Below are 22,298 nucleotides of genomic sequence, written 5' to 3' on the forward strand. Positions count from 1 at the left end.
CCTTGAGAGGTAATTTAAGATAAGACCCTAGATTTTCTTGGTGAGATTCTTATGGAAAACAAATCTCTCATCACAAAGGTTTTGTTTCCTTTCTATTTATATTATGTGAGCCTCTATTTATAGATAGGCACCTAAACTATGGGTTCACAGTAATCACCACTGAAAATAAGTCCACTTATTCCATTGGATACATATGCCTGGTATTACTTCACCTACCTCGTCTCTCTTGGATGGCTAAAAATCTTGTATAAGACTGATTTCTGTTGGTGGGAGGGATTAGTTTTTTCATGTCACTGAACTTTTCCTCTGGTCTAGAGAAGGTAACTTGAGTATTTGAGCTATATATAAAGAGGGATAGCTTATTAATCATACTAGATTCCCACCCTGTATTTAGCTCATCCCACCTTGTATTTAGCTCAGACCTTCTCAAGGCCTGAAGAAGAGCTCTGTGAAGCATGAAAATGTGTCTCTTCCACCAACAAAGGCTGATCTAATAAGAGATCCTACTGCTCATATCCTGAAATCAATATGATTATAACACTTTAGCCACCCAAGTCAGAAAATGTTTCCATATTACCTATCCTCCCCTGGGCTGAGCCATTTGTACAGCGAGAATTTGGGCCCTCCTCAAAGGAGTGTGATGAAGTTTCCTTCAGCAACATTTGTAAAATGATTTGACATCTTAAAATGACAGGTACAAATTAAAGGCATGTAAAATGTGATTAGGATAAATAGCATGGGACATAGTCACCAATCAAAGGGAAGATATTGTATCCCCTCTGTTTTAACAGAAACTAATTCAGTACCATTGTCTGATTTCAAATCGCTGTATTCTGATCAGCTCCTGAAACAAATAATAAAATTTTCTAACACTTCTGCCCATTCCACCAGAACACATTTAAAAATCCTCTTGCCATGGTAACAATATATTGTTCCCTTGACTCGGGTTCCATAACTGTAGCCAGAGGGAAAGATATGACTGTAATAAAACAAGCATTCTCACCCAAAATTGTCACAAAAGCCATTCTTTTTTATCCCCATATTAAGGATTTAGTATAATAGAAAACTATTTGTTATACAGAATCTGTCTTACTCTCTGAGAACTTTGAGCAGACACACTAACCAACAGTGACAACTCTGGGCAATATTTTGTAGCTATTGTTCTTATTTAAGAAATTTACTGCTTTAACAAAATATTACTTTTGTGTTTGGGTTTCTTTTTTGAAGCATGAATTTGATATGGGATGTGGTCTCTTGAGGAAAATGTACTGAGCTGTTGTGATAAAGAACCCTGACGGACACTGTTGCTAGGAACTGAAGAATTAAAAAGACTCAATACATTTTAAACCTTTGAAGACTATATATGGGAGTATGAAGTGTGGTTCTGCACTTGTAATTGTCTTGCATGGAAAAATCAATAAGCAGAAAGATTTTACAGAAATTCACCATGACACATAATAACTTTAAGATGTGGCTTTGTGAAACTACAGTATGGACACCTTTAATTTCATTGCAATGCATTTGAAGGCCACAGCTCTCTTCCTTGTCTCTTGTTTTCACAATGTGATTCTCATGCATAATGGCTTTACACTGGTTAAATTCCATTGAGCTCAATTTTTGCCAGTCCAATATCCACTAAGAGCAATTGAAGGTGTGGACATGCAAAGAAGATATTTGTGATTTCTCCAATCCTGGGGCCAAATGACGGCTCTTATCTATTATTATTATATCATGTTTGTGGTGTTTTGTTGTGTGTAGTGAAGGCTATTTGTTTATGTGATTTTTAGTATAAAATCCGGAAAGCTACTGTCTACATTGTTATCTCCTATGAGCCACAAATAAAACCTCCTCCACAGACAGACTTCCAAGGTCTGGAACTTTGGAATGGAATAACCCATTGCAGAATTCCTGTGATTTAGATACAGTAATTATCTGCTTAACACGTGCCCACTTCACATGTTTTTGCAATAGCACAATTTTTTGGGGGGGAACGTTTTTCGAATAACATGACCGTCCCCAAAATAACACGAAAATAATCAAGTGTCAGACTACTTCGTGCTGCAGTGTAAGTTGGTGAAAACAGTGGTAATGTGCATGAGCGGAAGAATACATGTGGTCACAGCGCTCCTCCACTCACTCACGTGTTTATCTTTGTGTTTTAACAAACCGTGGCAACATGTGTTGCTAAATATCTTGTGTTGCTAGGTATCTAATGTTGACAAACCAGCACCAACAAAAAATTGACTTTGCCACCGCCATCTGAAATGCAACCTCCACCTTTTTCATTATTTTTAATGCGAAAATTGACCCCACATAGCACATTTTCACTTAGCACAAACACTTTCAGAAACGCATCTACAGTGTTAAATGAGGAATTACTGTACTCAAATGCACTCATTCTCCTTCGAATTCCCTTAAAATTCTCAGTGTGTAAGAGAGTTGTCTTGCTGAGGACACTATTATGACGTCTTGCACTACTTACATGTTCCTGAGTTGCTCATTCACACTCACAGAGATGAATAACATTGAAATTATCTTTGTTCTACTTTTCCATAATCATGTCACTTCATGGCAGACTTAGTCATACTTTGCTAACTTTTCCTTTTCTTCCTCTTCTATGTTTCTGTCTTCTGGTGATATCAGTGAACATGGTCTTTGTCTTCCTTTCCACAACTACATCTGGCCTGTTTTAACAATTTGATCTCTAACAATCATCAGGTCTCATAAAATCTGAGCCTCTTCATCCATTTCTGTGGTTGTAATATTGCATGATTTGTTTAAATCTGTACTTGACACAGAGGCTCCAGTGCAGATGCCTAATGACCTCATTGTGTCTGTTCATATATCCTCTCCCAGCTAGGCTCCTGCAGGCACTCAACACATGCTCCACGTCTCTCCCTTTATGAAACACATTCTGCAGTCTGGGGAACAGTTCTGTTGGTCAATTTTGTTTTGAACATGATTTAACCTTAAGGACTGTTCTTGTGATCTCATTATCAGGCTTCCTGTCTCTTTTGATAGGGCTTTGTCGAAGTTATGAGTTTGTTAATTTCCAGTCACTAATGGGTTCAGTATTTCTTCACCACAGTCAGTGCATTGATTTCTGTGTAAATCTTTGCAGTCCTTCTCTGGTGACTGTCTTTCCCCTTTTTTTCTTTTTCTCTATTAATTATAACTAATATTTGTATACTGCAGTGGTATCTAGGATCCCCCATCATGATAAGGATTCCATTGTGCTTCCACTGTGTGTTTCCATTTGTTGGGTACACAAACACCCAACAAAAAGCTAGCCACAGAGCAAAACATAGAGTGTCATACAGAAATGCTGTAAAGCTTTGAACTATTATAATTTTCCTATAATGCCTAGTTGATCATTAGCACCAAGAGAGAGCAAGGAATAAAATCTAGTTGCTTGAATCTCAGTCAATAACTTGGCTACCTAGCCAAATTGTAAGTTTCAGAGGGGGTAGCTGAGTTAGTCTAACTTTAAAAATGAGTAGTTCTGTGGCACTTTAGAGACTAACAAAAATAATATATAATATCGTGAGCTTTCATGGGCAAACCCAATTCTTTAGATGAGTTTGGGTGGAGTAAAAAAGGGGGACCCTCAGAATAAGAAGGGAGAGAGAGAAAAAAAAGTCAAACATACTTTTATTCTCCCTCTGCCTTCTTACTCTGAGGCTACGTCTACACTGCAGCCTTTTGCCGGCAGAGAAGCGCTCATTAGCATTTGTCACGCTGTCATTTGCATATTATTTTTGTTAGTTTCTGAAAGTGCGATGGGACTACTCGTTCTTTTTGTATCCAAATGGTAATTTAACAAATCTGATTCTCTTTTTTCAGTGCAGAAATCAATATCCTCTTCATTCATTCTTTGCAGAGAGCTACAATTATTAGCAATGAGGTAGCATGAATGGAACACAAGTACATCTGCAATAGAATAGATAAGAGAGCTGCAATGTGGCCGAGAAGAGTGAATTTTTGCCTTTACTGTTTTAAGGTGTTCTTTTTTAAATGACATAAAATACCTTCAAGAACACAGTGCCCTCTTGTATGATCCGATTTCCATTTTCCTGTGGTTTCCTTACCAACAGCACTCCTTAAGTACCATATACTAAATAACAACAACAAACAATCTACACAGGAAGTCACTAGAAATTATAACCGTCTGTCAGTTAATTAATGGTGTTGGCCTACTATGGGTTGCATATGCTCCCCAAGAACTAAATATTGCTTCAGAGAACCTTTATTGTAGGAGTCACAATACTTGTTCATACTTGTTGCTTTGGTCAACTTATGGGACAAGTTGTTCCCTGAATTCTTACGTTTTTACACAGAACTATTCTGCCAATGTTTCTCCTCCTCTCTGAGCTTCCGAATCATTGAGTCTTTGTTCTTCAAATGACAAACGCCTCATTTTTCTCATTCTGTTCGGATATTGACCCAATACCTCAGAATCAATGGAGTAGTATTAAAAGCAAATTTGGTTTCAGTTGTTGACTTTTTTTCCCCTGGTTCATGACAGCAACTGAGGCTGACATCACTGCCATTAAAAGAATTGATACTTCTGACTCTTTTTCTACACAACAAATTGGGAACATTGATACAATTATGTTCTGGTTCCAGAAAGTATAGTGGATGAAAGAAAGCATTGTAGTTTGTTTTTTTATGAATCATTGGCCTAACCTTAGTCTCTCCTCCATCCCTTTAGTAAAAAACAGCAGGCTGCTTGCAGGGTTCAGTTGGAGCTGATTCTGGAAGGAAATAAAAATCCCTCTGTCTTGTGTTGCAAAACATATTTTCATTAAATGGTTTGAATGGCATAGAAAGTGGTTGTATTTTTTCCCCTGAACCATTTCCTCCATAGTATTATTCATTTGCAATTCTGAAGCTTATTTGTGTGGTATAATAATATAAACATCTATAATTAGACTGATCACCATTTAACAGAACACTCTCTCCTCCTAGTAATTCTGTCTGGAAAATCTTGCGCTTCCTATTCTTACAATTTAGAAGTAGCACCTACAGTTACAATGAAGGAAAGGTTAGAAGAGCAGGAAAGAATAATCCCTTTGTTTCAATATTTTATGCATGTGAAAAAACTGCCTACAGTTAACCTTAGTTTCTCGTCTGTAGAAAGTCACATTGCCCATTGTTTATGTGGTTCTTTCAGGGAAGAGGGAAGAGAAAAACATAACCCCCTCCCTCAAAACAAACAGGAAAACGTGATTGGAAAAAAAATGTGAGAGACTCTCTGATTTTTCTTTAACCACTTAAAAAGAAGTCTAAATTTCAGTTTCATAGGTTGTCAGTGGCCCTTGAAGTTCATTGAAACTTTCCCTTAAATAATAATACTAAATTCATATAATCTGTTTTTGCTGCCTTTTGAAATTCATATCCTTCATGAAGGAATTTGCTCAACATGAAGATTAAGTCCTAATTCCTTTCCTATTTTCATTATAAAAGCAGATGTAAATACACAATACTTTTTCAGAATCTCAAATGTAATGATTCATTTTAGAAGTAACATCTGAAGCAGGAGGGTTGACAGAATTTCTGGGCAATCTCAAGTGGACTGGCTCCATGCTCCCAGAAGGGACGGAGACTCAGACAGAAGGGGCAGATCTGCAGCAGCCAGCCCTCAGTGCCAGCTAGACTGAGCCATGCTCCCCGCAATCCAGCCTTTAGTACTGCCCAGAGCATGCTGTGTGAGACTCCAGCAGCAATGTAAAGAGTCCAGAGCTGCTGCAGCCAGGATCCCCAGGCCCTTTTGTATTGCTAGGTCTTTGGGAAATTGCTCTCTTTTCCTGTCCCCTCTCCCCTTGGAGGGTCTGATCTTAAGCAAAAAATATTATACATCTCTCTCTAGATATAAATATAGATGTAGATATAGATACACGTTGCATATATAGGCCTGAATACACGAAACGCTTGCTTACATGCTTAATTTAGGCATGAGAAGAGGCCCTTTAAAAATCAATGAAATTCTTTGTGTAAAAAATTTAAGCATATGCATATATGCAGGGGCTTTATTTATCACATGGATTTTAGGGAGGTGGTATCCAAATCTATTTAAAAGTAGACCTACATATACATGCCAATTAATAATAAACAAAATGTCAATATAATTCAATGCTAACTTAATTTCCTCTCTTCTTCCTCTAGTGACCTTTTGTATTATTTTCTCTACACCCCAAAAGGCTCCTAGCAGATTCTCTTCTTGAGGTTAGCACCCTCCTCCTTCCCCAAACAAACACACACCACATACGTATGTGTCTTATTCTTCTCTTCTGTTGTGAAACTTATAGTGGCATTTCAAACTGAAAAAAAACCCCAACAGCTCTCCTCCCCTCAAAACAGGTGAACATAAATATATCTCTGAAAAGTCAGCACTTCTTGGAAAGCTGCTTTTCTGAGTCCCAATTCTAGGTCTGTTCTGAGGTATATTGACAAGGATGTTACTCATCCTGGAGCAGAGCACATCAGATTTTAATAAAATAGTTAATAGAAATCAGGATGTGTATAAATTCCATCAGAGCTGCTTGACTTCACCAAAAGTGAGAGGGAATTAAAAGAAGGTTGGGTGATGAAGTGAACAAGACTCATATGTGAAGATATACTGGCAGAGCAAACATTGGCAAGGAGGGAAAACAAAGGTAAATGAACAAGATAAAGACAGAAGCTGGAAACCTATTTGAGTTGAGGAAACTTTACTACTCTTGACCAGGGTCAGGAGAAGTGAAGGATTCTCATATGAATCTGTCTATGTCTTGTTCACTTCAAGTGCTCAATGAAGTTTGAACATGGTTTGCCACATTTAAAATTTCCACTTGCCTGATTTCTGCACAAGTGCCCAAAACATCAATGTTAACAGCAATAATGCAAACCATTAGAAATCAGGACTATAGACTTCTGCCTGAATGATATTAAGAATCAGATAATACTAGCAAACATATGGTGAAAATTAGCACAAATTAAAGCATTTGAGCACTTCCATTTGGACATATGTTGTTTCTATTTAGAACTCTTTTTTTCCTTGTCTGCATACAATCTGGGGTGGAGGATATATTCAGAAGATTTAGGCATTTTAAAACCAACTCAGTTTTGGCATTCTAGCTCTCCTGGGTTCATATTTTTATTATTAATGTATTAAAGACCACTGGAACTAGAATAGCAGTTTTTTCAATGTTATTCTCTGAAAATTCCATTACTCATAAACACCAAGATATTTTTTTCCTCAGCTATGTACAATTTACCATGTCAAATCTCATATCATAAGATCAGAACAATATTGGATTTGCTGATATCTAGCTGTTAGTCTTATTCAAAGATGTGTGTAAAAAAGTCAAGCAATTTGATTTTTCAAAAAAGGAATGTAGTCCAGTCATAGCCTAAGTTTGCTTGTGTTGCCTCCAGTCTAACTTCACCCATTCCATGGTGTTCTGTCAGCAACATTCTCTCCAGCAAATATGTGTCATCTGACTCCAGTTACTGCAATCAAGGCTTTGTCCACACTGAAAGGTTTGTAGCACTTCTGCAGCAGTGTTTTAAATGGAAAGTGAAGCTATGGCATGAGCACAGGAAGAGAGAGATCCACCTCTATGAGGGGAGTAGCTAACATTCCCACTGGTGCTGTATGACATGGTAACTTGCTTTGCTTAGGGGGAGTGAGTTTTTTAAACACTTTCATTGCAACAAAGTTGTAGCGCTGTAAAGTATCAGCGAAGACTTAGACCAAAACACAAAAAGAGGTTAGTAATTTATCTAAGATCATATTGAAGTCTGTGATGGATCAAGGACTAGACCCATCCTAACTCTCATTCCCATGTTTTGTTTTTTTGTTTCAACTATAAAACATATTTTTTTGCTTATAAATCATTGAACTTCTGCCTTAGATTCAAAACAAACTTCAGAAGTTTGATAGAGTTTTTAGTACATTAATTTACATTTTTTTAATCTTCCTCACTCTGATTCTGTCTTTGTGTGTACATCCATGTATCTCTGAATTCCTATGGGTTTTTTTCAGGATCAAAATCAGAATCTCCAAGATAAATGCAAATGCCTGTTTGTCTTGAACTTTCACACATAGTGAAATAGGAAATATCAGGAATCTTAAAAATCAGTACTAACAAGATTTGCTGATTGTTGGCTATGCTCCAAAGTGCTGTCTTCTTCCCTTTGTAACAAACAATTTTCCTTCCTTATTCCAGATGTCCCATAAATGAAATGATCAAAATTCTGATTTCCTTTCTTACTGTATTTTTTAACTGAAGATGTCTTTTTTGTGTTGCAGATTTTTTTGGGGGGAGAGGGGAGATGAGTTGCATCCTGTAAAGGTTTAGTTCCAAGTATCATTTAAATTGGTTTCCATTTTAATTACAATTGTCTTCAGCTCTGGGAAACTGGTTGTTTAAATATGGAAAGTATATATACATCACTAGTAGATTGTATAGACTCTTCGTACAGATATGGATACACTCATGATCACTTGCACAACTTCATCTATATCAGTCAGAATGAGTGCTCTCCTGGCCAAAAGCAAACCCCATTCATTGGAGATGGAAGTAATTTATCAGCAAAAGGGCAGACAAAAAGCATTTGCACACACTGGCTTTTAGTGACTGGAGTTTGTCAACAGTTTTGTTGCTAAAAGTGGCATAGTGTAGACCGGGGTGGCCAACTCACAGCTCTCAAGCTGCATGCTGTTCTTTGATTAAGGAAATGCGGCTCCTGCTTCTTCTGAGCCACGCGTCTGGACTGCTCATGGCCGGATGTTCTGTGCACGCACCCCAGCGCAAAATGCTCATTTACTTCTCAGTTCAGTTTAATTTTTAAAAAACTCACAGGACATAATAGAGCAGTAGTGTTACATTTAAAATACATGGTGGGGCTGCTTTTTTTTAGTGTGAGAATATTACTATATTTTTAAAGGTTGTTGTTTTTTTTAACTTGATGTTTGTTCCTTGTCAAGTTCTCTGAAGATCTATGGACTGGCCATGAATTTTTTAAGTGACTAGAGACTTTTTATTCTTTTTTTATCCTAAATATCCTGTAATGTTGTTTTTATCCCTACATTTTGTGTACTATATCTATATTTCTATAGATAGATATATAAAAATAAATATATAATATGTGGCTCTTTGCACTCTATCCACTGCTATTTTGGCTCTTCATCTCTAACTGGTTGACCACCCATGGGCTACAATTTCAAAAATGCCAAGTGCCTCAGCAAGGTGAATAGGTGCCAGAACATATGTGTGAACTGATGCATCACTGATTTTAAAAAAATATAAAGTAGTGGGTCAAAAATGTTTGAAAATAAGAAGTTGTACCTGCATGAAAACTACGTCCACAGATTAAATTGGTAGATGAAGATTAGGCTGTTGGTTTAGTCCTACACAGCTGAGGAGATCAATGCAATACTCCATAGCATTTTAGAGCATAGCTACACTACAAACATAAATTGACCTGAATAGAGTTACTGCAGTGATAAGTGTCCATATTGCCATACTTCCAATGGTGGGGGGAGGCAGTGAGTGTCCTCACCAGGAGCATCTCCACCACTTCCATTGAGAGCCCAGGAATGCCCTAGGGTCCCAGTGACCAATAGGGAGCTGAGAGAACACAGCCTGGCTTAGAGCAGGGACACTCTGGGCAGCACGGCTCCAAGTGGGGAGTCAGACATAAGGGCTACGTCTAGCCTGCAAACTTCTTTTGAAAGAAGCTTTTACAACTAGCGGCTTGCTTTTTTGAAAGAGAGCACCCAGGCAATCTCGATGCTCTCTTCCGAAAAGCACAGTTTGCTTTACATAGCACCTTTTTTCAAAAGAGCACTTTCGAAAAAAGGCATTCTTCCTCTTAAGGTTTTCTGCGGCCAAAAAAAATGCCGTGTTCTTTAGATTTACTTTCGAAAGAACGTGGCAGCAGTCTAGACGCAGGGGAAGTTTTTTAAAAAAAAGGCCACTTTTTTGGTAAAAACCTGTAGTCTAGACCTACCCAGGGAGCCCAGGCAACAGACCATCTGGGAGCTGGAAGGCAGCTTGGGCAGCATCACAGCTGTGAGTGGGGAGTGCAGAGCCCAGGCAGCAGATTTTTCACCCATCAAGGTTTTATACAGACAGTCTGATTTTTGGCTTCTGTATCCCCAGGTGCCATTTCAGGTTGCCAGCTGCTTGGTTTTTTTATAGGAAAATATGGTCAGGAAGGGAACCTGGAAGTGTCCAGTCATAAGAATGGTCATACTGGGTCAGAACAAAGGTCCATCTAACCCAGTATCTTGTCTGCCAATAGTGTCCAATGCCAGTTACCCCAGAGGGAGTGACCAGAACAGGTAATCAGCACATGATCCCTCTCCTGTCATCCATTTCCAGCCTTTGACAAACAGAGGCTAGAGACACCATTCCTACCCATTCTGGCTAGTAGCCATTGATGGACCTAACCTCCATTAATTTATCTAGCTCTTTTTTGAACCCTGTTAAATTTCTGATCTTCACAACATCGTCTAGCAAGGAGTTCTACAGGTTGACTGTGCACTGAGTGAAGACAAATTTCCTTTTGTTTGTTTTAAACCTGCTACCTATTAATTTCATTTGGTGACCCCTAGTTCTTATGTTATGGGAACAAGTAAATAACTTGTCCTTATTCACTTTTTCCATACCTGTCAAGATTTTATAGACTTCTATCATATTCTTCCTTGTCTCTTCTTTTCTAAGCTGAAAAGTCCTAGTCTTTTTAATCTCTCTTCATATGGCACCTGTTCCAAACCCCTAATCATTTTGTTGCCCTTTTCTGAACCTTTTCCCATTCTGGTATATCTTTTTTGAGATGAGCTGACCACATCTGTATGCAGTACTCAATATGCGGGCAGACCATGGATTTATATAGAGGCATAGTAACATAAGTTCAGTTACTGTGGGATGGGGAAGGTGCTGGATTATTAGCCCTTTCCAGCCTATGCTGAGTCAGGGTAAACGCCTAGCATCAGAAGGGTTCTTTTTAGAGTTGCAGCAGTTCCCATCCCAACCTTGGAGCACAGGGAGCCCAGCTGGAGGGAAGAGTGTGGGGAGGGAGATGGTGATCATCAGTCAGTGATGGGGGGGGGGGGGGGAAAGGAGCAAGTGACAGGGGTGGGCCTCTGGGATCCAATTATCAGCAATTAGAAAGGTAGCAACCATATTGGGCCTCCGCCCAGCTGGAGAGTTCTTTGGTCTCACCCTTTTCCTCACTTTGTGTAACTGATACTTCTCAGCTAGACCTAGTCTCCTCCCCACTATAGGCACCTCAGTGCTATTACTCTATTCATACCTCCTTCTGAGTGACAATTCAGGGTTTGTTTGTTTTTCCTGTGTACCTGCTTATGTGACTACTACCTTGATAGTATCACAACTCCTCACCGTTGTTAAATGTGTTTCTCCTCAGAACATTTGTACACTTCTCAAGATATGGCAATCTAATTTGGCAATCTAATTATCTGTAAAATGGGGAACTGATGTATAGAGAGATTAAGTGACTTGTCTGAGGTCTCATGGATAAGAACAGAAAAAGTCTCATTTCAGCACCTTAGCAATGCAGCGATCCTTGAGGATGCAAGCTCAGTCAGTCATTTTCTTGCAATCCCTCCCATTCCTCGAACTGGCTCAGCTGCATTGGCCAGCACATTTAGTGGCACCAGAGCCCTAACTGCACCTCCGCTTGCCTATCTGCTCAGGATGAACTGTAGCCACCCGATGACAGCTGCTCTCCCCATGCTGTGTAATGACCTATAATGTGGACAGGCCAGACAGAGACTATGGGGCCATTTATGCCTCTTAGTCTCCCTGTGTGTGTGTGTGTGTGTGTGTGTGTGTATGTGGATCAGATGATACTGAACCTACACAATGGACTCAATGTTTAAATTCTGCAGTATTAAAAGGCACACATTCTGCAGCATAATACTAAAAAACGCTTCATCTGCACGGTTTTACGAGGAAATCATTTTATCTCTCATTGGGATGGTCTACTTGTCCTTCAGCCTCATAGCTTATCTACTCAGGAACAAAATTATGGCCCCATAAAACAGCACAGTGGTTCTCTAACTGCTTAATTAAGTCTACAATATTTTATATTGAATTCTATCTGGAAGTGATTGTTTTGTTTAATTGCTAGTAATAAAAGAGTATTAAACACCCATTCTTTGATTAAGCTTATATATGCAAAACATTGTAAAGATATATGCAAACAATATGTATGGCATTATTATTAAGTGCCCATATGGACACCCTTAATTTTATAAGTCTTGTTAGATGTTTGGTATTCTCTCTCTGACTACATAATAGAATACTCCAAGCCCCATTTTTTTATACCCAAAGGCTACGTCTAGACTGGCATGATTTTCCGCAAATGCTTTTAACTGAAAAGTTTTTCTGTTAAAAGCATTTGCGGAAAAGAGTGTCTAGATTGGCACGAACGCTTTTCTGTAAAAGCACTTTTTGCGGAAAAACGTCCATGCCAATCTAGACACGATTTTGCGCAAGAAAGCCCCGATCGCCATTTTCATGATCAGGGCTTTTTTGAGCAAAACAATATCGCGTTGTCTACACTGGCCCTCTTGCGCAAAAGAATTTGCACAAGAGGGCTTTTGCCCAAACGGGAGCAGCATAGTATTTCCGCAAGAACACTGACAATCTTACATGAGTGTTCTTGCGGAAATTCAAGCGGCCAGTGTAGACAGCTGGCAAGTTTTTCCGCAAAAGCAGCTGCTTTTGCGGAAAAACTTGCCAGTCAAGACGCAGCCAAAGAGATGTAACTATGCCAGTGTAAGCTCCCAAGATTGACCTCCTTGGGGTTGGTAAAAATACATGGAGAGAAGTTTGTTTCTCTGTAGAAGCCAGGGCAAGGTGCTCTAGCCTAAAGGCAGAAGAGCTACCCTGATATGATTGCTTTGTTTATAGACCGTTTCAGGTTTTGCCGTTTACAGATTTAGCTGCAGAACACTAGAGGCAGAGGTTGCACTTTGACTATCAGGGTAATCCTCTGCTGGGCCGTGGGACATTTTGTTTGTTAACCATCTGCAGGCACATCCCCTTGCAGCTCCCAGTGGCTGTGATTCACCATTCCCGAGCTGCAGACAGCAGTGCAGGCCACGATATAGGCCACAGGGACTTCCATTGCTTCTCACAGCTCCCGTTGGCTGGGAAAGGCAAACCACCACCACTGGGAGCTAAGATAAGTGCCTGCAAAGAGTCAATGCAAACAAACTGAGTATATTTGGAAATCACTGAGAGATAGCAAAATGGAGTTCTACCCTCCAGTTTTACAGAGTCACTCCAAAACAACGGTCCTATATGTCCTACGGGCAATACATTTTGCAACTGGCTTCTGGAGGAATCATTTGTAAATCAAATCAGAAGAGCTCACTTTAAAAATGGTGAAAACTGACATTTTCTTACTGAGCTTGCCAGTGTAGGGAACCTATAGAGGGCTTCCTAGTGATGAGAATATAAAGTGAGTATTCCTGAGAATAAAACTATTCTGAGACTTTTGGTGGTTTTAAATGTCAACAAATATTCGGAAGTCCTGCTGTAAACAAGAGCCTCGGATCAAAGGAAAGCAGCTTGAAAATGTGGCACTCTGTTCAATGCTTTAAGCTCAGATGTCCATGATAGAAAGGGTGAATTGTGACAATTCATAATAAAAATAATATCTCAAGAGGGACAGACATTTATCCTTCCTAATAATGGGAAAGCATGGACAATGCATTTTCAGTAACAAAATTATAGAAGGGGCTATTGAAAAGGCTATTTATTTATAATAACTTTTGGAAGCTGTTCTGTGGTTAAAACTGATGAATTATTGTACATTACAAAGGTCCAGTATCCATAGGCAGTCACTTAAAAACACAATAGCAGTGGTAACAATATCATTTTAATACAGTGGACTAGCCAGAGATTCATGATGAAGGTAAGATTCTTACAATGGCAAGCAGCAAACAGAATTCTGGATTTCTTCTCCTCTCCCCCCTCCATGTTACTCTCATCACATAATAGGAAGGATAAGAATGATGAAGGATTAACCAAGCACTGAGCCAAAAACATGTAAATATTATATCCAGTTGAGTATCAGAGGGGTAGCCATGTTAGTCTGAATCCGCAAAAGCGGTGAAGGGTCCTGTGGCACCTTATAGACTAGCCGAAGTGTTGGAGCATAAGCTTTCGTGGGAAAAGATGCATGCATCTGATGAAGTAGGTCTTTGCCCATGAAAGCTTGTGCTCCAACACTTCGGTTAGTCTATAAGGTGCCATAGGACTCCTCGCCATATCCAGTTGAGTTTCAAGAGATCTTTGTGTTGAACAGTTTTTATTCTATGACACAGAGCCAAAGAAAAACTGTGGCAGAAACGCTACTTAAATCTACCCTAACATGTCTGGTAAGGAGAAGAGAAATACTGAAATTAACTTCTTCCTTCCCAAAATCATTACTCAGTGTTTGGCATCTTCTCATGCTGCAGTTTACTTCTTTTTAAGAAAATCAAAGAGACATGGTGGGTAAGATAATATCTTTAATTGGACCAACTTCTTTTGATGAAAGAGACAAGTTTTTGAGAGCTTTTCTTCAGGTCTGGAAAAGGTGTTCAGAGCACCACTAAATACAAGATGGAAAAGACTGTTTATCATACGTACTTACCACACATTCTAAATGACCATTCAAAGTGAAATGCCCCATAAACTCCTCTGCAGTCACAGGACAAAAAAATGTCGGGGAGGGCTAATAGGTGAGATTGTTGTAATAGCCATAAATTCAGCATCATTATTAAGCCTATGATTTTTAGTGTCTACAAAAGTTTTAGGGATTTAAGATTACCCTTTGAAGGTGCTGTGAAGATTTCTCTTGAGGATGAGGCCGGAAGGTCAGACATGGAGTGTTTTGTGCAAAGAGTTCATCCTCAGTTAATGCAATACCTTTGTCTTTCATCCCTTTTTTTCTGTGTGAATTCATTTGACAGTGTAGTCTGCTTTCACACATAATTGTTGCTGGACCATTTACTGCAATGGAGAAGCTATACGACATATTGTGAAAGGCAAGTATAGAATCCCTAAAGTAGTGGAGATATATTGACAGATGTGACATCTGTTGTTTTGGGAGGATCTGGTGCCACATTAAGTTGGCGTTTCCTGGTCTGATGGGAGCTTTCTTCTTCTGACAAGCTTGGTGGGGCATTTTTTGAAAGGCAGGAGAGGGAGGTTAGGCAAAATTTTCTTTCAGGCTGTGGTCACCATCAATTATGGGTTATAACTGTTTAATGATATACTGTATGGCTGTGTCTAGACTGGCCAGTTTTTCCAGAAAATCAGCTGCTTTTCCGGAAAAACTTGTCAGCTGTCTACACTGGCCGCTTGAATTTCCGCAAAAGCACTGACTTCCTACTGTAAGAAATCAGTGCTTTTTGCGGAAATACTATGCTGCTCCCATTTGGGCAAAAGTCAGCCCAGATTTGTTTTCCGCAAAAAAGCCCCGATCGCAAAAATGGTGATTGGGGATTTTTTTGGAAAAAGCGCGTCTAGATTGGCACAGACACTTTTCCGCAAAAAGTGCTTTTGTAGAAAAGCGTCCGTGCCAATCTAGATGCGCTTTTCCGAAAATGCTTTTAACGGAAAACTTTTTTCCATTAAAAGCATTTCCGGAAAATCATGCCAGTCTAGACGTAGCCTATGAGTTCCACTATGGGGAGATAGGAGACAATAGGGTATGTACAGTCAAAGGTGTTTTCTCCTTCTATTGAAGCAGGTTCTCTTAGGATATGCGGGTGGTCCATTTTATGATGCAATCATAGCAAAAGACCTTTCCAACATGCTAGAGGAAGTGTAACATTCTGACTTGGCTACATTCCTGCTACAAACCAACACCTGCAAACACATCAGGAGGACAAGTTTTTGAACTGGAGAGGGCAGTCCCAGGCTGAAGGAGTGTTTCAGCCTACTGAAGATCTGAAATCTGCTTGCATTATCCACCACAGTGACAAAATGCGTGATTCAAATCCTGCTTAATTTACAGAACTTAGAGTGAGAATGTATGTTAATTTTAGTTACCCAAGGTCGATCTCTATGTTCACTATTTATAATCACTTAAATTCTATCAGTAGTTAGCAAAATGTACATGACACAATGTGTTTTGGTTAAAGTGTTTGGGAAATATCATCTCTTGTTACAAAGGCTGGTTCGTGAACACTTCCCTTTTTAGAAGTGGAAAGCTTAATGAAATTTGACAGTCAGGCTTCTGAACAGTGCAGTGCATGGGGGACAGCTAAAGCCAAAGACAAGTGACTCACTATATGTATCCTCCCTGTCTTTCCTTCCCTCTATGCCCCACGCTGTCCCCACCTCCCTGTGTTACCTGCAGAAAGAGCTCTGCTATGCTGATGCACCAGCTCTCATTGTAGCATGTTAGTGTGCCTTCTCTGGCTGCCAGGCCAGAGGGAATGGGGTGGAGCTGCTCCTGGACAGTTCTGCATACAGACTAGCGAGCTACCTGGGAGACAGCCTGGCTGGAGAGGGGTGGAAGTTGCAGATTACTTTCTGCTCTGGCTCATCTTCACAGGATGGAAGCCAACTCCAGCTCGCTTGACCACTGTCCCTGGAAGTCAAGTCTGGGAAGGGGACAGCCCAATACAGCCAGACACTCTCCCAGGCCACTGCTTTGTTGCACCAGGTAGGCTCCCTGATGGTGTATATGGAACAGTCTCTGGCTCCACCCCTTCTGCTGCAATTGTGGCCCTGCTGTTTCCACTGTCTACCTAGGCAACTGCTGGGAATACACTTGACCTTGCATCCTACCTCCTCACCTCCCCCAACATGGTGCCTTTGATTCTTGCATGCAAGGCTGGGGAGCTGGGAGGAGCTGCCTGGATTATTTCTGTTGTTAGTTCATAAGTAGCTAGGAGAACCATACCTATAACTCAGCTGGGGTATCCTTCCTATGGCTGACTGTGTTAGTTCAGTACCCATCAGAGGTTTGTGGCTTAGCAACAATATTAGAGTGTGAGAGAAAGGCCAGGCTGGTAGAGACAGAGGGCTCAGTGGTCCCACAGTTGGAGTTCAGGAAAACTCATCACCAGTTCAATTGCTGAAACTGATTGTTGTTAGTTGAAGTTGAAGCTGGAGGCAGGAGCATTCTAGAAAGAATTCCGCAGTTGACTGCTGAAGAGACGGGAATCTGATGGAATTTAGGTAGTCTATCCAATGGGTGAAACTATGATTAATGTATCTCAGATATATCATCAGTCACATGGGGCATTTGCCCAAAAATTCTTCCTCCAAGTGGCTTATAAAGAGGTAGACATATTGGGGAGCCATTCTAGTACCCAGGGGTCCTCAAATAGCTTAGATAAAGTGTTAGCTTTTGAATATAACATTGCTATGGGTGAGGATGAAGTGGATGAGTTTCACAATGGCTGTGTCTACATTGGCCCCTATTCCGTAATAAGGATGCAAATGTAGCACTTTGGAATAGGCAAATCCGTGGGGGAATTAAATATCCCCCGCAGCATTTGCATTAACATGGCTGCCGCTTTTTTCCGGCTTGTAGATAAGCCGGAGAAAAGCGCCAGTCTGGACGCGATCCTCCGGAAAATAAGCTCTTTTCCGGAGGATCTCTTATTTGAAAGTAGGAATAAGAGATCCTCCGGAAAAGAGCTTATTTTCCGGAGGATCGCGTCCAGACTGGCACTTTTCTCCGGCTTATCTACAAGCCGGAAAAAAGCGGCAGCAATGTTAATGCAAATGCCGCAGGGGATATTTAAATCCCCCACGGATTTGCCTATTCCAAAGTGCTACATTAGCATCCCTATTACGGAATAGGGGCCAATGTAGACATAGCCAATATGTTTGGGGTTGATATCTGAGTTTTGTCTTATCTATTTGAGACAGGCAGCAATATCACCATTTTGAGGAATTTGATGTATACAGAGGAGACATTCATGTTGGCAAGGATGGTGTCCTGAGGGAAGTTGTTCATATTGTGGAGGAAATTGATTGTATCCTGGAGGAAGCTGGCCCTTTCCATCCTGACAGGATTGAGGATAATTTCTCTATGTCCTGATATTCGTAGGGTGGGTTGGTGGAGAATGCTGTAAAGTTTCCTTTGGAGTTATTTGGGGAAAGGTTTCATGATATACTTATACTCCTGAGAGAACTGTGGCATGGGTTGTCCTTAAATCCTTTACAGCAGGTGGTGTCAGTGAGCTGTTGGTTGGCCTCATTCACATGGTTATCACAGCTGGGAACTATGATTATGCCCCCTTTTCTCCTCATTTGATCATTATCTGGTGGGTGATTTCAGAGAATACATAATTGTTCTCTTAGCAGTGGAGAAATTATGGTGGGTGTGATGTACAGTAAGGATTTCACTGTCTATTTTTTTGATGCAATCAACACAATGATCAAAAGTGTTTCTTCCACTGTGAGGTGTCGAATAAGATGATTATTACGACTGTCAGTAGAGGCATGATAGAAGTAGGTGATTTGATCATTGAGGTGGAGTCAGTGAAAGAATTAACTTCTCCAGAAAGAATTAATTTATTTCTCCATGTGTAAGTATAGTGTCAGATTCTGTGAAGGGGCAGAAGTTTAATCTATTGATGAGTACAAATAACTGAGGTCCAGTTTTAGGTGGTCTTGATAAATTTATGTTTGAGTGCCATGGAGTGTGCCCATGGTGAGTGCTGATGCCATGATATCTCCTGGAGGTTGGCTATAAAAATGTAGCAGTTGGTCCCATTTGTGAGTAGTTTGCTTTTTGTTGTTGTCTGTTTTTTTGTTTTCTTGCATGATCTTTGGGTAGGTTTATTTTTTTTTCTTCTAATGTGTGGCAGTATATCACTTTTTGTGTGAGGTGGCCCCTTATAATCCTAGAACCATAGGGCTTGAAAGGAATGCTAGGCCAATGAGTCTCAAACCATGGGTTAGGACCCTAAAGTGGGTTGCAGTGGGGTTGCCAAGGCTGGCTTAGACTTGCTGGAGCCCCTGGCTGAACCCCAAGTCACACTGCTCATGATCAAAGCCAAAGTCCAAGGATTTCAGCCATGAGTGGCAGGACTCGGGTTGCAAACCCCCTGCTGGGGCTGAAGCTTTTGAGCTTCAACTTTGGCTCCCCTGGCCAGAGCAGTGGGGCTCAGGTTCCTCCCACCCCCCACTCCGCCCCTGCACCCAGGACTTGGGTTGGCTCAGGCTTCATTCTCCCTTTCTGGGGTCATAAAATATTTGTTTATAGAGAGGGGATCATGGAACGATGAAATTGGAGAACTCCTGATCTAGTCTAACACCCTGTCAAGGTGCAGGATTGCTGCATCTAAGTGGTAGCTATTGTTGGTGTCATCATTACCATGAAAGAATTATTTGAGGTGGAGCTGGAGAAAGAATCCTCCTCAAGAATATGAGGTGTATGGTTCTTCCTTTTTATTTTATTTTTTTTCCTGAAGAACAGGACAGTTTTAAATATAGGGTTTTTTTTTAAATGTATTCACATAAAATATCATAAATATGCAACATTTGTAAGTATTGTGATTATGCGGTATATGGAGATCTCCTATTAAACAGGACAAATGAGTTTTTTAAAAACATCGTAACGAGACATTGTGAGCAGAGAAGATTAGCTGGGAAGACAGAGATTGACTTAAAGAGATAACAGTCTTAGCCACACTTTGACCTCCTTTCGGTCCAGCCATATCTAGAAGTGTGACTTGAATAAACAGGTGAGGGATAACATGTAAAAAGAATTCTGGTGGCAGAACAGGAAGGCTGAGGATGTGAACAAGGAAAGCCTTTAATAGCCAGCTAAAAATCCAGAATTAGGGCCTTTGGGTTCCACTGCCACAGGTGGCAATCAAACTGGATTGATGAATTTATACTGAGCATCAAGAAGTTGGTTGTGGTTCAAATTGTCCCTGAATATTATTAAAAATAGAATAGTGAAAAGGCTCATGACCATGACTTATTTCACTGATACTAGAAACAACACTGCTTCTTCTTGTAGACTGAAGCAATGTTCAAGTGATGTTACTCAGGGTTTTCAGAATCCACTGCAACTTAATTATAATCAATTTAACTATTTCATTCCAGGCATTTTAGGAACAAAACAGTAGGAACTCAGAAATCCGTTCTCATTAAAGATTAAATGTAAGTAAGCATGCTCTTGCCTAACACTTCAGGATCAACCAGGGAAGTACCTTTGCATCATGGCATGACCCTAGAGAGGCAAGGGAAAGCTCTGATAAGCAATGGCATTACTTGTATGTAGTGCACACAAAGATGAGGTTTTATAAATTTATTTAAGGCAAGAAGGATAGTTCTTTTGCTTGATAAAGGCAAGATTAATGGCTTGGACTCTTTCTCTAGGTCTTCTTCCTATCTTATTTTCTCATGTTCCTTTCAAACTACTGGACTAAGCTTTTCAAACCAATTATTTATTGCACCTGCTGTCAAATTAACTCTATTTCTTTTATTTTCATTACCTCTGAACCTTAAATAAGAATGCGGACATTTCAAGGGTCACTATAAGTTTAACACAAACTTTTTTCTTTCTCAACACTTTAATCTTTTTGATCACTTGTTTTGGGCCAGTTGCTCATGATGATAATATTCTAACTTAATTGAATAGCATAGTTCACCTATGTCTAACATGGGCTTGCATTTTTGCCATGATCCAGTTTCATCTTTTAGTCCTAAAAGTCTTGGACATTGACAAGACTAATTGTCAATTGTGGCTAATGCAAGTTGTTTTTTGTAAGGACTAATAATATCGATAGTATGTATTTAAAGTATTCTAAGTGAAGTTCTTTAAAATGGAAATAAGAAAGCACCTTCCCTTCATTCAAGCAGTCTCTTTAAGCTATTGTTCAACATCTAGAAGAGGACACTGAGTATGCTAAGCTAATCATAGTTTATTTACAGTAGTACTGAGTCACCTCATCACTTTTTCATTTCTCATGCAATGACAATAAAGCGTGTATGAACTTCAGCATTCTGGCTTATGTTGTTCTTTTATATTTGCAGGGTCACTTTTGACAATTATCTTTTTCGTAATGTCTGCATGTAGTCCACAGATATTTTCAAATCTGCACTTACGGGGAATGGAAATACATTCATTTATTTTTCCCAAGGGATAGTACATCCTTAACTCTTTTCTGATTCTCTTTTGCTCCCTGTATTGTTCAATAATTAATAATGCTGGACAATATGAGCAATGTTATAGCCTTTAAAAGATCCCCAAATACAAGAAATGAAATGTTAGGAATAACAGCTCTGTAATTTCAATATGAGATACAGGTATCATCTTAAGAGATTTATTACAATGGTCACCACTGAATGAATAATATGTGGATGTAAAATTTTTCCTAGCACTGCACAGAACTGCAACACCTCAGTAAAATCTACTAAGGGAGGCAGCTACAATCATCTGAAGCACAGACATGACAGCTGTTGTTATGTGACATTCTTTGTAGTGTAGAAAAAGAGGGGGGAAAAATCAACCTAACTTCAGATATTTGTCTATCCTGGTGCACATGCTCAGTTACTTAGTCATGTACATGCTTATACATATTCCCTCTATCCACATTGAGTAACCACATGGTAACTGTGTACACATGTATATCCATGTCCACACTTCCACTTTGGTTGCATGATATTAGTGCTACCAGTCTGGTGGCTGTATCCTGAGTAGTGAGCATCACAAAGAGGAAGCTGTAGGAACAGACCTTTATTTAGCTGTGTGACAAGTTTGCCCCACACCTCCAGTGATACAACACTTGATTCAGGGAAGCCAGGCAAGTGTAAAACTGCATGGCTATTTCCCTGTGGAACACCAAACAGCTATCAGTCAGTTGGAAAGTCCAGTATCAGAGTGATGGTTATGCAGGCAAATTGCACTGTGTGTTACCCTAAGTTGCTTGCCATAAGCAACCTTCTGGAAAGGATAGTTAGATTTCAGAGGATGTGGTTTCAAAACAATGCAGAGGCTATTGATAGCAACCATACCCAAGTTCTTTACCCACCACAAAGAGTGAATGAATATGGGAACCAAAAAGGGTACTGTACACTCTGCAAAGCCTAATGGAGAACTGAAAGAGATTCACGAGTACAAGTATGGGAAACACTGGAAAAGTTCATACTGACAGGGTTCTGAGAAGATCAGGGATGTACTTGAGAGAGGAAGGCAGAATTTATTGCCCCAAAACAATTGGATTCTCAGCAGTGTAGCTGTTACAACACTTATTTTTGAGGGACTCCTTATTCCCATTCCTAATTTGGCTCATGAAACCAAACCCCAAT

Source organism: Pelodiscus sinensis, chromosome 2 (genome assembly GCF_052426305.1).
Source record: "Pelodiscus sinensis isolate ZL-2025 chromosome 2, ASM5242630v1, whole genome shotgun sequence".
NCBI classification, from domain to species: domain Eukaryota; kingdom Metazoa; phylum Chordata; order Testudines; family Trionychidae; genus Pelodiscus; species Pelodiscus sinensis.